The 10,846-nt window shown below is 44.6% G+C and overlaps 1 long non-coding RNA gene across 1 annotated transcript; it reads right to left on the minus strand.

Annotated features, from left to right (window-relative positions):
- Nucleotides 1-418: 418 nt before the first annotated feature.
- LOC139263765 (uncharacterized) lies at nucleotides 419-9,902 on the minus strand. The gene is made up of 2 exons (XR_011593200.1): nucleotides 9,525-9,902; nucleotides 419-1,196 (listed from the first exon to the last, which is right to left on the minus strand). It is a non-coding gene; the product is annotated as an uncharacterized lncRNA (long non-coding RNA).
- Between the last annotated feature and the right edge of the window lie 944 nt (nucleotides 9,903-10,846).

Below are 10,846 nucleotides of genomic sequence, written 5' to 3' on the forward strand. Positions count from 1 at the left end.
GTGTTCATAATCATGAGGAGTCTAGATAGAGTAGATAGAGAGAAACTGTTCCCATTGGCGGAAGGTTCAAGAACCAGAGGACACAGATTAACAAAAGAACCACAGGCAAATTGAGGAAAAACTTTATGAAGTGAGTGGTTATGATCTGAAATGCACTGCCTGAAAGGGTGATGGAGGCAGAATCAATTGTGCTTTCAAAAGGGAATTGGATAAGTACCTGAAGAAAAATAAATTAGCAGGGCTACGGGGAAAGGGCAGGGGAGTGGGACTAGCTGAGGTGCCCTTGCAGAGAGCCAGCATGGGCTCGACAGGCCGAATGGCCTCCTTCTGTGCTGTAACCATTCTATGATTCTAATTAGTAAAGTGAGAACATTAAAATCTTTGTGTTCATCAGTTGCAAAAAACATACAATGACAAGTTTGATTGTAGTCAGGATTTATTTCCTATTTACATTCAGCAATAAAGTTACAATCATACCCTGATTTTCTCCAAAGATTGTATTAAATCAAACAAAGATAAATATTAATCTAACCAGTGTGATTTTAGTGATTGTGATCACCTTAAAAATCAGTTTCATGTCTTGGCAATGATTTGTTTAAACATTATCTATTTCTCCAGAGAATGATTGTCGAAGTCTCGTTGGTGTTTTCACCAGTTTGAAGAGCAGATGTAGATCTGTGCAAATGATTCATTACCTGATCTTTGTTTTTTTTACCTACCCTGTGTGCAGTACTTCCTTATATATTTTCACTGCATGCCCAAGATGGTTCTGCGCTTGCAACAGTGGTTATTTATCAGCAACTTGAATTAGCAAATCAAAAAGCGGACATAACAGCAGTAGCGCCTGTTAAAAGCGGAAAAAGGCACCCTTCCCCGTGCTTGCGCCCACACGTGAATTCTTCATTTCAGGTGAACAGTGTTAACCGCTTAGTTCAACCGTGCCAAGGATGCTTTCTGAAAAGTCTGCCTTCGAGGTTCGTGGAGGCCGTTGTACCATTCAGAATAGGAGTGTCCACAAATTCCACAGCACAGGGGGTGTTCAGCTCATCTCCGGAAGGAGCTTTCTCCAGCTCCAGCACCGTGATGTTGTTAGCTGCAGAGGTACTAAGAATATGAGCAGGGACGTAGAGGGTGATTTGGGGCCCTTTAGCCGGCCAGTAGCGGCCCAGATTGAAACCGTTGATCCACACTTGACCCTGAAAAAAAAGGGGGAAAAAAACAAATGACTACAAACCTCCTGATTGGCGATCGTGTAATCCCGAGATGAACATTAACGAGGGAGGGAACAATTCTCAGCACCTGACTCTAGTCTGCATTTCATCCACTCGTTAAACGTGACCTTGTCACAGTTTCACTGGACATTAGGCACATCATCTGACAAAGGGTCATCGACCTGAAACGTCAACTCTGTTTCTCTCTCACAGATGCTGCCTGACCTGCTGAGTGTTTCCAGCTTTTTTCTGCTTCTATTTCGTCATAGCAAACCCCACTTAAACCACATTTACTTATTTACCGTTTACAAGAACTGCAAGTGTCCCGGAGAAGGATGATTCCCTACTAAGAATATTCTAATGATCCTCGTGCACTTGTAAAAATGGTTTCACTGTGCCAGCCACGGCTCAGTGGTCACACTGCCGACTCAGAGTTAGAAGGCTGCGGGATCAAGCCCTACTCCAGTAACACAAGCACATACATTGAGGACTTCAGTGCAGTGCTGAATGATTGCTTCACTATTGGAGGTACCATCTCCTGCCCATCGTTTGGGGGCGGGGGGGTTAATATTAACCTCACTATGTATTCTATGAAGCGTTTCAATGCGGAAGATTCTATGTTGACATTTAGCTGCTTTAATTCATTCTTAGACATAACCAGGCCTTTCCCCTGAAACTTGCTGTGTTTTGTCTGAACCCGAAAAAGGTACAAATGAGTCAAATGGATGGTGACTTTTTCCAAAAGCCTTTCTAGACAGCATGACGTGTGTCTGGACTAGACAATCTTACTCATAGTAGATCAGAGTACAGGGAGAAACCCTGTTACTAGGTCTCATTACATTCTTGCATGTCTCCTGTGTTGCTAGTGAATGGATTGCCAACTTTAATCACAATTCCAGCACGGTGAAAGAGCTCTCGCCCACTGCGCTGCGTCTGACAGGCTCCCTCAGAAGGTGCTTAAGGAAACTAATTCGGCTTAAAAAAAAAATGTTCCTGGGATATGGGTGTCGGTGGCAAAGCCAGCATTTATTGCCCCTTTGCTAATTGACCAAGAAGGTGGTGGTGAACCGCCTTCTTGAACCGCTGCAGTCCTTGTGGCAAAGGTACTCCCACAGAGCTGTTGGGGAGGGAGTTCCAGGGTATTGAACCCAGCGACCCTCCTCTTCCTCTTTCAAAAAGATGGAGAAATCAACTTGTGCTCCAGTAAACACTTCCCCCACCCAATTGCAGTGGTTGGTCCCTTCCCACACCTGGTGAAATCAATATTGCTCCCGCCTGGTCCTTTTTTTAATAAGCTGAATGATTATTGGGGAGTCTGCTTGCATCAGTAAATGTGCAGGATGTGCCTGATTGGGCGGACATCATGGCTATCATCGTCCTGGAAAAAACACCCACAATCTGTGCAGAGGTCCCCTGCCAACACTTTGTTCTTACATTTTCCGTACAAGTTTGGTGTCTACTTTAGTGTTCTTTTCAGAGTTGATTCAGCATTCAAATCAAACTGGATTTTCCGTGACACAAACTACTGCCCTGCCTAGCTAGTGCTGGTGATTATAGTTCTAATGTTCCTCTCCTCCTGCTCATCAGTAGCAATGCACCTCAAGTCCACTGTGCTTGACTGGACCTGAACGCGACACATTCTGTGTTCAAGTCATTAGTGTAGCCTTTACTTTATATTGCCACTCCTCGTTCTTCCTACCAAATTGCATCACTTTGCACTTTTCTGCGTTAAATTTTTGCCAGGTGTCTGCACATTTCACCAGCCAGCCTTTTTGAAGTCTATCACTATCCTTCTCACTGTTCACTGCACTTTCATGTTTTGCGTCATCTGCAAATTTTGAAATTGTGCCCTGTACTCCCACATCCAAGTCATTAATATATATCAAGAAAAGCAGTGGTCCTAGTACTGACCCCTGGGGAACACCACTGTATACCTTCCTCCAGTCAAAAAAACAACCCTTCCCCAATACTCTCCGTTTCCTGTCACTTTACCAGTTCCATATCCATCATCATCATGCTGCCATTGTCCCTTTTATTCCATATGCTGCAACTTTGCTGGCAAGCCATTTATGTGGCACTTTATCAAACACTTTTGGAAAAGACTTGCATTTATATAGGGCCTTTCACGACCACCAAACATCTCAAAGCGCTTTAAAGCCAATTAAGTACTTTTTCGAGTGTAGTCACTATTGTAATGCAGGAAACCCGACAGCCAATTTGTGCACAGCAAACTCCCACAAACAGCAATGTGATAATGACCAAATGATTTGTTTTAATAATGTTGATTTGAGGGATAAATATTGGCCAAGACACCAGGGATATAACTCCCCTGCTCTTCTTTGTTTTGTGCTATGGGAACTTTTACATCCACTTGAGAGCACAGATGGGGCCTCGGTTTAATGTCTCATCCAAAAGACGGCACCTCCGACAGTGCAGCACTCCCTCAGCACTGCACTGGAGTAGCAGCCTAGATTTCTGTGCTCAAGTTTCTGGAGTGGGACTTGAACCCACAACCTTTGGACTCAGAGGCGAGTGTGCTGCCCACTGAACTGGCTGACAGACACTGGCTGAAGTCCAGATACACCATGTCAACCACATCGCCCTCATCAACCCTCTCTATTACCTCATCAAAAAACTCAATCAAATTAGTTAAACACAATTTGCCTTTAACAAATCCGTGCTGGCTTTCCCTAATTAATCCACACTAGTCCAATGTTAACTACTGAGGAAATACAGACTGGCCTGTAGATGCTGGGTTTATCCTTGCATCCCTTTTCAAACAAGGGTGTAACATTTGCAATGCTCCAGTCCTCTGGTACCTCCCTAGTATCTAAGGAGGATTAGAAGATCATGGCCAGTATCTCCGCAACCTCTGTCAGCACCCGAGGATGCATCCCATCTGGTCCAGGCAACTTACCAACTTCATATAGACAGCCTTTCTAGTACCTCCTCTATCAATTTTTATCTCATCCAGTATCTCCACTACCCCATCTTTCACCATGACTTTGGCAGCATCTTTTTCCTTGGTGAAGACACATGCAAAGTACTCATTTAGTACCTCACCCATGCCCTCTGCGTAGGTCTCCTTTTAGAAAACATAGAAAATAGGTGCAGGAGTCGGCCATGAGGCCCTTCGAGCCTGCACCACCATTCAATATGATCATGGCTGATCATGCAACCTCAGTATCCTGCATTCTCTGCTTTCTCTCCATACCCCTTGATCCCTTTAGCCGTAAGGGCCATATCTAACTCCCTTTTGAAAATATCTAAACGAACTGGCCTCAACAAATTTCTGTGGTAGAGAATTCCACAGGTTCACAATTCTCTGAGTGAAGAAGCTTCTCGTCATCTCAATTTTGGGTCCTAATTGGCCCAGCACTTCTCTTACTACCCGTTTATTATTTATATGTTTTTTGATTTCCTTTTTTGTTAGAATCTATTTTCATATCCTCTCTCTGTCACTTCCCCTCTGAACTTTCGATATTCAGCCTCATTCTCAGAATTATTCTCAACCTGACACCTGTCATGTGCACTCTTTTTCTGCTTCATCTTACTCTATTCTCTTTCATCATCCAGGGAGTTTCAGCTTTAGTTGCCCTACCTTTTCCCCCCTCGTGCGAATGTACCTCAACTGTACCCGAAGCATCGCTCGCCCCTTTAAAAGGCAGCCCATTGTTCCATTACAGTTTTGCCTGCCAATTTTTGATTCCAATTTACCCCGACCAAATGTGTTCTCAACCCACTGAAATCTGTCTTCTTCCAATACTCCACTCGGGACCTAGTCACGCAGGTCCCTGCCGATTTCATGATTTCCCAAACCAGCCTTGTAGGTGACAGAATCGCCAGTCGTCCCTTTCAACACCAGTGATGTCATGGGTGGTCCCGGGAGGGGGGGGGGGGGCAACCAGGAGCAGGGACTTCCTGTGGCAGAAGCTCCTGGTTCCTTGACTCAGTCTGGACTCGGCATAAGGGCTGGAGGCTGGAATGGCAAGACACAAGGTGCACCGACCTCCTGGTGGCCCCCATTAGGGAGGTGGTGTCCAGGATAAGGATGTGGCATGTATCCTCACCAAAGACTAGACATTCTGGAAAAACAAATCTTATGCACGGGGACAAAGCGCGGCTCAATGGCAGTGCAGGTGGTGGGGTTTCCGGCTGATTGGCACAGGCAGGCGCTGGAGATGTGTCTTAGCAATGCAGGCATCTGCCAGCCCAGGCAAATGAGGTTCCACTACCCCTGATCCCTCAATCTCCAACACTATCCGCACTAGACAGCTCCAGTGGGCACAGTCCTGATGTAAACTGCTGTGATCACACACTGTGGTATTTTGCAATCACAGTGTCCCAGTTAGCTTGCCTTTATGAACATTTCCAAATTTTATGAGGGCGTTTGAACAAATGAGGAAGAAGCAATAATTCACAAAAGTGAACTGAGGCTCAACCAGTGTCAGTTTTATATAGATTACTATATACAATCATGGAATTTTTCAGCACAGAATGAGGTCATGTGGGCCACTGCACCTGGGCCAGTTCTCTAAAAGAGCTCCACTGAATCTCATTCCCCTGCCCTTCTACCACACCCTTTACAAAATGTTTTCAAATATTTATCCAATTCTCTTTTAAAAGTAATTATCCCACAACTTTTCCATGTTCTATGTAAAATAAAATTCTAACCTTTGCCCTTATTCGTTTGGTACTGATCTTGCATTTATGTCCTCTCATTATCAACTCATTAGCCAGTGGAAATAGGATTTACCTATTTACCTCATCAAAACACTTCAAAACTTTAAACACTTCTATCAGATCTCCTCTTAACCATCTCTGCTACTGAAAAGGCCCTGGTTTCTCTGGTCTCTCTTCATATCTAAAGCCTCTCACCTTCCATATCATCTCACTGAATTTTTCTCCTTAGAGCAAGAGGAGTTCAAAATTATGAGTCATGTTAAGAACATAAGAAATAGGAGCAGGAGTAGGCTATTCCGCTCCTCGAGCCTGCTCTGCCATTCAATGAGATCATGGCTGATCTTCTACCTCAACTCCAGTTGCCAGCACTATCTCCATATCCCTGGATTCCCTTAATATCAAAAAATCTATCGATCTGTCTTGAATAAAGTCAACGACTGAACTTCCACAGCCCTCTGGGTAGAGAATTCCAAAGATTCACCACCCTCTGAATGAATTTTTTTTCCTCATCTCAGTCCTAAATGGCTGACCCCTTATTCTGAGACTGTGAACCCTGGTTCTAGACTCACCAGCCAGGGGAAACATCTGATATATGTATATACATTTGATAGCGTAGATAGGGTTTCCACAGGCAGGACGATCGGTAAGTAGAGGACACAGATTTAAGATAATTAAATATGCCCACATGTTGGTTAGGGCACAGTTAGAATATTGTGTAGCCTGGGGAGAAATAAGAGAATATTTTTTACGCAGCAGGTTATGATGATTGGGAATGCATTGCCTGGAAGGGTGATGGAAGCAGATCCAATAGTAATTTAGGAGAATAGGAAAATAGGAGAAATACCTACAAATCACCTGGGAGGATAGACACACCAACATTAGCGTTCTCGACCAGACCAACATTCCCAGCATTGAAGCACGACCACACTTGATCAGCTCCACAGACGGACGGATAGGAGAGGGAGGGAGGGAGGGAGGGAGGGAGGGAGGGAGGGAGGGAGGGAGGGAGGGAGGGAGGGAGGGAGGGAGGGAGGGAGGGAGGGAGGGAGGGAGAGATAAATTCTGATCCAATAGTAACTTTCAAAAGGGAATTGGATATATACTTGATAAGGAGAAATTTGCAGGACTGTGCAGAAAGAGCTAATGGATACGCTCTTTCAAAGAACCGGCAGTCACGATGGGCTGAATGGCCACCACCTGTATTATATGATTCTATGAATATCTTCTGTACTCTCTTCAGGGCGTTGATAATCTTCCATTTTGGGCACACTTTAGGAACACAATATTCTAACTGTGCCCTAACCAACATGTGGGCATATTTAATTGCAATGTAAATGATGCAGGAGTTGCATTGGAATGCCTCCAGTGTAATTTTCCTGGGTCACTGGGGGGGGGGGGGGGTTTAAACACGGCAGTGCACACAGTGTTTGGACCTCCAGGACCAGCCCTCCCAGATTGGAGGCTCAGAAATAAGGTCTCCGCCTGCCTCCTCACACCTCCAAATGCGTAAGTGCTTCCTTTTTGACACCAGAAAGGAGGATTAGTGGGACTGGACCTTCTGGCTGCTGTTTATGGACGGCAGCCAGAAGCTGCCGATGCCGGCAGCCATTGCCACACTGCTGTGCGCATCTTTGGTTGACAGCACGAGTCCACTCCCCTCAGTCAATTTTGGGCATGCACTACCCATTCCAAATGTCATTCCAACATAGGGTCTACTTCCAAGCAATGCTAATGACCTGAGCCCATAAATATGGGTGGATTCAGAACCAGGAGAGGGGAAGAAAGACAGACTTGAATTTATATAGCGCATTTCACAACCATCGGCCACGAAGTACATTTTGAAGTGCAGTCGCTGGTATAATGTGGGAAATGTGGCAGCCAATTTGCACACAGCAAGCTCCCACAAACAACAATGTGATAATGACCAGATAATCTGTTTTTATGTTATGTTGATTGAGGGATAAATATTGGCCAGGACACCGGGGATAACTCCTCTGCTCTTCTCCGAAATAGTGCCATGGAACCGTTTACATCCACCGGAGCGCACAGACGGGGCCTCGGTTCAATGTCTCATCTGAAAGACGGCAACTCCGACAGTACATGTTCCCTCAGCACTGCACGGGAGTGTCAGCCTAGATTTATGTGCTCAACTTCCTGGAGTGGGACTTGAACCCACATCCTTCTGACTCGGAGGCGAGAGTGCTGCCCACTGAGCCACTGGCTGAGTCAGGCTCTGTTTATGTTACCTGAAGCTCCTAAGTTCCATACTTTGAATGCATTTCCAACCTTCCAGGTAAACTCTTAATAACCATCACCATGTTCAAGCAACAGTTAGACTTACATAAACATGGAACATCAACTTCTCTGCGTGAACTCTTGGTTGACATGGAGTTAACATTTTGCTGCAACATGCAACACACATAGTATGTAACTACATCACAACAATTTTCAGTAAACGCAGTACACATTAGCCATTCTGGGACAATGAGCGGCAGCTGGTTTTAAACCGAGCGCCTGTCAATAAGTTTACATGTCCCGTAACAAAATGAAGGATGCACACAAGACACCAACATATTGTACAGATAATGAGGTGTTTACTGTATATGGCTAACTCAGGAGAAGTGCAATACCTATGGCACTCTACCTTAGATTCCTTTGCACTGCTTTAACTTTGCTTTTTTCCTTCATTAAAGAGAGAATATTGTAAACCTGCACAACAGGTAAATATGCATGGGGCTGAAAATAAGATTCACTGTAAGGAGCGGTTTGTCCATCCAATACAAAAATCAATAATTCTGTATTTTTACAAACTATGAGAAATCATGGTGATATTTATATATTTTTCTATCATTGGAGTATCCACTTTTTATTCAGTTGTTAGCGAAATCAGTCAAATCAAGCCAGCAATTGTATTTTGACTAGTTAGTTCTCCAGTTAGCTGATACTTTAAATGATCAGTAATGTCAAAAGTAAAAAGTAGTAGACACCAACTTACAGCAAGAGTGTTGTTTTGTGATATTACTGAGAGAGAGCTGTAGTGTGGAGCTACAGGGTGTTACTGTGCAGTTGTGTGAAACCCAATAATTCTGACACTAGTGGTGAGATGGTGCCAGATTTATTTCCACGTATTTGAAAAACATCACAAGCCTATAACAAAATGATTTGACTCATGCTGTTTTACACACAGTCAAGACCAAGGGCACCTTTCAGAAAGTAGGGTTAGCAGGTAGAGGGTTTAACTGAATGAAGGTGGGGAGAGCTTGGCCAATGAGATGGGCTGAGAGAAGATATTTAAAAAGAGGCGAGAGGTAGAATTCTAGAAGTTTCCAAGCACAGAAAGGAGGCCATTTGCCCAATCATTGTGCTAGCTCTTTGCTGGAACATTTCAACAATAATTCTACTGCCCCACAAAATCTCCGTAGTTTTGCATCTTCCTCCACTTCAAATATTTATCCATTTCTCCCTGAAAAGATGCAATGGTTTCTGCCTCAACCTGTGGCAAAGCATTCCATACTCCCAACAATCCTCTGCATTTTTAAAAATGTTTTTACTAACCCCTCGCCTCACTGTGACAATTTTAAATTGATAATCCCTCAACACCTACTCCTCAAAGAGAAGAAATAGTCTTACCTTATTCACAATATCAAAACCCTTTGTAATTTTGAATGCCTCTATTAAATCTCTTCTCCAGTGCAAATAGTCCCAGTATGCGAAAGTACACAACTGGATGGCTGTTTCATCTGGTATTCATCAGTCAGCTGTGGCTCAGTTAGTAGCAATCTTGCATCAGAGTCAGAAGGTTGTGGGTTCAAGGCTGACACTTCAATGCAGTACTGAGGGAGTGCTGCACTGTCTGAGGTGCCGTCTTTTGGATGAGACGTTAATCTGACTCCCCGTCTTACCTATCTGGTGGATAGGTCCCATGGCACTATTTCAAAGAGGACCAGGGGAGTCCTCGCCAATATTTATCCTTCAACCAACACCACTGAAAGAAATCAAATTATCTGGTCCGTGTGGGGCCTTGCTGTGTGCAAACTGACTGACTCATTTCCTACATTACAATATTGCCTAAACCTTAAAAATATTCATTGGCTGTAAAGCGATTTGGCACATTGAGGTCATGAAAGGTATTACATAAACGCAGTAACTATTTGTACTAAGTCTCCCTTCTGCGCATGTATCTGCAGAGTTAGGGCAAATATCACCAACTCCGACCCCAATGCAATTCCTACTAACCCCATTCTGCGCATGCGTCCTCCTTTCACTCAGAGTTGTTAACCTGTGGAATTCTCTACCGCAGAGAGTTGTTGATGCCAGTTCATTAGATATATTCAAGAGGGTGTTAGATATGGCCCTGATGGCTAAAGGGATCAAAGGGTATGGAGAGAAAGCAGGAAACGGGTACTGAGGTGAATGATCATCCATGATCTTATTGAATGGTGGTGCAAGTTCGAAGGGCCGAATGGCCTGCTTCCAACCTAATTTCTATGTTTCTCCCCCTCCCTTCCCCACCCCTACCCCCACAGCCTCTGAAGAGGCAGCAGGTGGCCAGGACCAGTTCAGGGAGAGCGGGGGGGGGGGTGGGGGAGAAGAGAGAGCTAGAGAGTGGGGTGGGGGAGTAAGAGAGAGTTTTGGGTGGGGGGGAGGAGTAAGAGAGAGTTTGGGGGGGGGGGGGGAGGGGGGGGGGAGAAAGAGATGGCTTGGGAAGTGTCGATGTACAGAGGGACCTGGGTGTCCTTGTACACCAGTCATTGAAAGCAATCATGCAGGTGCAGCAAGCAGTTAAGAAAGCAAATGGTATGTTGGCCTTCATTGCAAGAGGATTTGAGTACAGGAGCAAGGATGTCTTACTAGTTATAAAGGGTCTTGGTGAGACCACACCTGGAGTATAGTGTGCAGTTTTAGTCTTCTTACTTAGAAAAGGATATACTTGCCACAGAAGGAGTGCAGCG

This window comes from Pristiophorus japonicus, chromosome 5 (assembly GCF_044704955.1).
Source record: "Pristiophorus japonicus isolate sPriJap1 chromosome 5, sPriJap1.hap1, whole genome shotgun sequence".
In the NCBI taxonomy this organism is placed as follows: domain Eukaryota; kingdom Metazoa; phylum Chordata; class Chondrichthyes; family Pristiophoridae; genus Pristiophorus; species Pristiophorus japonicus.